Genomic DNA, 6,426 nt, shown 5'->3' on the forward strand with positions numbered 1-6,426 from the left:
CCATTAAAATGAGTAGAAAAAAATATATGACTTTATTTTCACTAACTGCAAACTGAAACTTGGAATATTCTTTAATTATGAATGTAGGCATTAAACTAACCACAGCTGTATAAGCAGTAATTGTGACCTTGTCACTGGTTGAAATTACAGGTATCGTAATATTTCTAACACTCATTGCAGATATTGTAAGCTACAGAGCTTGTGGATAACCAAGATGTATTTATGCTCATCACTACTGAAGTTACGTTAATAATTAGACCCACCAGTTAATGTTATTTAATGCTTTAATAAGGAAGCACATATATTGCTATAGCATATATTTGGGATTTTTTACTATTTTGGTAACCATATTTCAGTAGAATTGGTTTCCTTGGTAATCCCATGCACATTGCTTTATACATTTTAAAATATTATTCTGAGAAAAGGTTCATAGGCTTCACCCTATGGCCAAGGGGGTTTACATAACAGAAGATTAAGAAACCCCATTCTCCAGAAAACTAAATGCTGCATAATCTCACTTATAAATAGGAGCTAAATGATGAGAACACACAGACACATCGAGTGGAACAACACACACTGGGGCCTATCAGAGAGTAGAGGTTTGGACAAGGGAGAGGATCAGGAAAAATAACTAAAGGGTACTAGGCTTAATACTTGGGTGATGAAATAATCTATACAACAAACTCCCATGACACAAGTTTACCTATATGATGAACCTTCACATGTACCCCTGAACTTAAAAGTTTAAAAAATATATTGTATATATGCATAGACATGTCCTTAAAATATTTTTTTAAAGAACCTCCATTCTCTTCTCTGAGAATCAGACAAGTACACAGCTCTTGCACCAGCCTGACGGAAGTGTGGTGACTGCCTTCTGATTGAAGTCTTGTCTTCTAGATTTCTAGTTGCTTCTCTGAGCTACTCTAGAACCTTTTTTTTTTTTTTAAGTAAAGCACTTTAATTGCAGGGAAAAAAAAATGCCAGAATTTAGAGGTAAAACAGTACAGGGGCCAAGACCAAAAAATTTTATTTGGACATTCAGAGGCTGGAAAGCCACTGTCCCATTCCCCAGAGCCTCTGAGAAGTTGACTGAGAACCAATTAAAGAATGGCATCTATTCCTCCTCATCCTACCATCACCTCAGTCAGTCTGTGACCTGGTGACAGTGACTCCTCTCCTCACATCCAGTCCTCCCTGGCTGGAGCTCCTCAGGCCCGGCAGGCAGCTTACAGCTTCTCTGGCTTTGCGATTCCTTGCCCAAGAACGTACCCAAGGAGACCCTGTGGTGTAGGTGTGGGCCAGAAGCACAGCCACCTGACAGAGCTCTCCTGGGAAAATGCCTTTCCAAGTAGCCTCTCAGGGTATGCAAAACTCTCTCCTAACACCCCAGTGTGTTCTATGTATTGGTGACTCCTCTCTTGGAGATTGTGAAGGCTCAAATCAGGTCCATATATTTTCTCCTTAAAGGGATTACTGAAGGCAAAGGCAACACAATTTCTGCCTGGTTTTCCAGGTAGGACTTCATCTTACTGCAGAATAGTAAGAAGCAGCAGCCCTTGGCAGAAACCAAGCAGGGCAATAGATTTCACCCTTTCCCAGTCCTCTCTTGGTCAGGACTTCAGGCCCATCTTGGCCATCATCTCTTCATACACCATCTACGCCATTGCTGCCATTAGAGTTCTGCAGAGGGCTCGGGGGATGCCACCTTGGAAGAAGCCACGCAGTCCATAGTCTTTGAAAATAAGTGTCACTGCTTGGCCAATCCATTGAAACTTCAGTGGGTAAAGCTGCATATGAGTTTTGATAACATCTGCAGGTTGAGTTACCAGTGAGGCGAGAATACCAGCAAATATCCCACAGCTGAAATTTGTAATAGGAATAAAGGTTGCATCCACCTGGTCATGGGGCACTATGCTTTTGGTCTGGTTGTAAAACATCAGGTAGTTTCCTGAAAAGGGCATATCTCGAAGGAGAGTTGCTGTCAGGCCACTGAAGAGGCCCCGGTGCCCCTCACTGCGATAGATGCTCCTCAGGGCAGCGTAGATACTCTCATAGCAATATTTCCCACTCTCATAGCGCATCTTGATTACAGTGATGGGTAACATACAGACCCCTGCAACAGAGAGAGAGCCCACCCCCAGCATGATTGACTCCAGGGCAGTTGGGGGATGGCCTTGCAAGAAATACCGCTTCAAAGATTAGAGAGTGCCAAAGTAGATTCCAACGCCAGGGACACATCTCACAATGGAAGGGGACATCCCTTTCCAAAGGCCCAAAAGACTCTCTGTGCGAACTACCTTCAAGAGTACAGCCAACATCCCAACACGTCTAGACCCATGATCTGAGGGCTGGAGGGTTTGCAGGCGTGTTTTAAGGAGAGCCAGAGGTTGGAAAAGGAGGGTAGAGCAGGTTCCACTGATGGAGCCACACAGGAAAGCCTTGATCACCAGATGTAACTGGTGGTGCCTCATGTTTTCTTCATACCATAAGCGTTTCCACTGTGTCTCTGACATCTTGGGGTTGCAGCAGCGACGGATGTCAGTTCTGAATCATTGGAGATGAGGCCCGCGAGTGCTCTGGGCCCAGGGTGCCATCGACGGGTGCTTGGGCCCAGCCCTGGAGGCCTCGAAGAAGGCGAGGGGATGGCGCTAGCCAGGCGACGTGCTTTAAGCCAAGGGCTCTCTGACGTCTGCGCCTGTAAGCACGCAGCCACCCGGGTTCAGATCCTGCTAACACGGGGGCTGCAGGTGCAGAACAATTCCGCAGCAGGAATTACGCGCTGCTCTTCACCCGCGCGGCAGACTCCGCGGCTCTGCTCTCCTGCCCATCCTGCCCCGCTGCAGGCTTCAGCACCGGAGGAGATGAGGTTCTGTGTCTAGAACCTTTCAATAAGTCCTTTTCCTGCTTATATAATCTAGAGCTTATACCTATTAATTGCAACCAAGACTCTCAGCTAGAACAATATTTAATCAGTACTTGTATGTTATGATTTTAATAAATATATTTTATTAAGAAGTACAAATAGCTATCACGTACTAAATTTCATACATATTAGCAGTTTAGTAAGTCTCCCTACTGAATCTATTCCATCCTAATAGATGCTGCCACCTACTTTATAGCAACTACCAAATGACAGGCCTAGTACCTAACAAAAGTTAAAAGGGGGACTTGCCTTGCCTTGAAAATTCAGCCCCCTGTAATCCCAGCCCTTTGGGAGGCCAAGGCAGGCAGATGGCTTGAGTCCAGGAGTTCACAGACCAGCCTGGGCAACATGATGAAACTCCGTCTCTACAAAAAATACAAAAATTAGCTGGGCTTGGTGGTGCATACTTGTAGTTCCAACTACTCAGGAGGCTGAGGTGGGAGGATCGCTTGAGCCTGGGAGGCAGAGATTGCAGTGAGCTGTGATCACTCTAGCCTGGGCAACAGAGCAAGACTCCATCTCAAAAAAAAGAAGGAAGGAAGGAAAGAAAGAAAGAAAGAAAGAGAAAATAGAAAAGAAAAGAAAATTCAGTCCCGTGAAGTAATAGCAATTTTTATATACTTGTGAAATATAAACTGTCTTGAATATCTCACTAATTATTTAATACTTGCTGCTTCACTACTGGGCTTTTCTTATTCTCTCCAATTGCCCAAATGACTTACCAAGGCAATAGGTAGTGATGATGGCTCAGTGATATAGAATTTGACAATAATTCTATTCGCGCTTTCTTGGACCCAGAGGGATTTAATTATTGAGGAAAGAAAGACAGTCTCCTCGATTGGAGGACAGTGGCACTCCTATGATTTGGACACCCAAGAGCAAAGTTAAATGGAGATTCTAGGGCAGACATGCAAATGGGCTTGACCTCACTTATCTACTGTGATCTGACAGCAGTGGCTGTCAGGGGCATGTCAGGGTATCTTGAGGCTACATCCTGGCTAAGCAAGAAAAACATAAAACAATTAACAATGCTTGCAAGGATGCAGAAGTGGTGACAAAAGCCCATATTGGCTGTACATGTTATCATGAAAAAATTAACCAAATGAGACCACAAAGGAGAGTTAGATTACAAGAAACCCCTTATTCTGTATAGTGGCTATGTACAGCCTCAATTTTGATTCTCAATAGACCTGCTGAGATTTCTTAGGGCCTGGATGAATAGTCCAATATCACAAGCCATTAACATACATGAAAATTAAAGATGTAATACTAGCAAGTGATCCTCTTGGAAATGTCCCCATCAGGTTCCAGCTGACCAAATGTAAACTTATTTAAGTATGTTTGTAGATTTTGAGCTCTTAGCCACAAACATCACTTTAAATGATGAGTAAAAATAGATAAGTACTTCAAACATTGGCAAACACTCAAAGATTCAAAACCAAATGTTTCTTCCTAGTTTACCTTGTTTAAAAAGATGACACAAACTACTCCTAAAAACTAGTGACTGCCTACATTGGTAAACATTCTGGTCCTGGTGGCCTCTGGTGTTTCTTCCTTCTAGTCATGTTGTCCTTTTAAGCAAGGGTCACTCTTACTCCTCAGAGGAAAGTCAACATGACTCACTTTCAGAAACTGAAAGTACACCATGTCCACATAAGCAGTGCTGCTTACTATATAACCGCAAAACCACATCAGAATAAGTCAGCTGCTCAGGAAGGAGAAGAAGGAGTGAGCTGAACAAACTCACCCCCATTCCAGATGGGGAGACTTTAAGAGTAGCCACAGGCTTCTTTGTTAAGCAGAGACTTAGATCAGAGGAGAAATGTCAGTGGCGGGCAGTGCAAGCAGGGTCCCTGGCTTCTGGTTACTGAATACATTGAAACAAGAGCCCACTCAAGGCCCCACTGTAAAGCCCTGAGGTTTTGGCTTCATCATCTCTTCCCTTTCCTTTGGTACATTATTTCCCTAGTTTTCATCTCTCTCTAAACATCAGGTGCTCTCTTGCCAAACCTTGTGTTAAGTGATTTTGGACAGGGTTTAAAGAAGTGGAACTTTTCTCTGAGTTGGATATTGTTAGGATCCCATGACTGGGTATCTTAATAATGCTTACCTAGAAGGTGTGAAGAATAAAACGAGAATGACTAAAGCATTCCTTGGTAAAGCAGCAGCAATCTCATATCAATAAGGATAGGGGCACACTGGTCATTTTTGTGGTCGCTTTTAGACAACGCTCTTGGTTTCATCTGTGCTCAGACAGGATTATAGAGTGGATTTTTTTTCTTTCTCTATTGTGATCACAGAGTGCCTTTTCTGATGTTGGCATTCTATGAAATTGTTTCTACTCAACAGGAGAACACTGGCCTAGCCATGAGTGCAGCACTAGCTTTAGCAACACCAAGATCTAGCCAGTTCTCCATTCTTTCCTTGGGACAATTCACTCTTCCAAGTGACATAAACTAATCAGAAGAATTAATATCAGTTAACAAGAGTTAAGGGGCTGGGGAGGGGGGGTGTCCTGTACTTGCATTATAATAGTGACCTTTTAGAGAAAAGGCTGACCCCAGATAAACCATAATAGAGAAACTGGGTGGAAGAAAATAGATTCAGGAATTCTCCAATTAAACCATATAGGCAACCAGCTCCTCTGCCACCATATTAGCTGATCCTACATTTCATAACCACAGTTGAACTTCCAGGTAATCAACTAAATGAGGTCCATTCATGTTACCCTATTGTTCAGGCTTTTGGGATGGTTTGCCATCCACACTTCTAGAAGTCTCTCCTTTCATACAGAATCTCCTCTCATCTGGCAAGCTAGTCTCTTCTTGTTTTTCTGGTTTCTAAATGAATTCATATTGGAGCTTAACTTGCCAACCCTAATGAGTTGCTTTCAGAATGATCGCAACTGTTCTGAACAAGCCACCCTTTCTTGCTTGACTTCCCACTACTTTAGAGAGTGATTGTGAATCCTTGTGACTTCTCTTCACAGTACTCTTCTGCCACCTGGTGAAAGTTCGTAACACAACAAGACACTAGAGTTGCCATTCACTTTCAACTTCTACACACCCTGACACCAACACTAAGAAAACAGACACACTCACAGATGTCAGTCCATAAACACCTTGTAGGCATCTGATGCTCCCAGAAGAGGCCTGGCTACTAGGATTTCTGGGATGAGCCCTCACCCATCTCTCCTTCTTCCGCCTCTCTGAAGGAAATAGCTGATTGAGAAGGATCCAGTTTTTTGCTAAGAGTTCACATTGAGACTGGAAAGGAAATGAGAATAAAAAGTATCTGGACTTCTGAAGGGGCCACAGTCAGCTCTGTGGGATAAGTGAAGCAGGAATTCCTGAGGACATCTTGCTGGTTCTCACCATCTTGTCTATAGTTCGTCTTAACAAATAAATCCGATGTCAACATTTATATCAAAGAAACAAGAAATAAATACCTATCTGTTTACCTCCTGTTTATATTAGGCCAGACATTTTACTTAATCTTCA

At 43.0% G+C, this 6,426-nt stretch overlaps 1 pseudogene; it reads right to left on the bottom strand.

Moving 5' to 3' along the window:
- Positions 1-1,339: 1,339 nt before the first annotated feature.
- LOC101138149 (mitochondrial glycine transporter-like) lies at positions 1,340-2,556 on the bottom strand (annotated as a pseudogene).
- Positions 2,557-6,426: the final 3,870 nt, after the last annotated feature.

The sequence above is a fragment of the Gorilla gorilla genome, chromosome 1, assembly GCF_029281585.2.
Source record: "Gorilla gorilla gorilla isolate KB3781 chromosome 1, NHGRI_mGorGor1-v2.1_pri, whole genome shotgun sequence".
Lineage (NCBI taxonomy): Eukaryota > Metazoa > Chordata > Mammalia > Primates > Hominidae > Gorilla > Gorilla gorilla.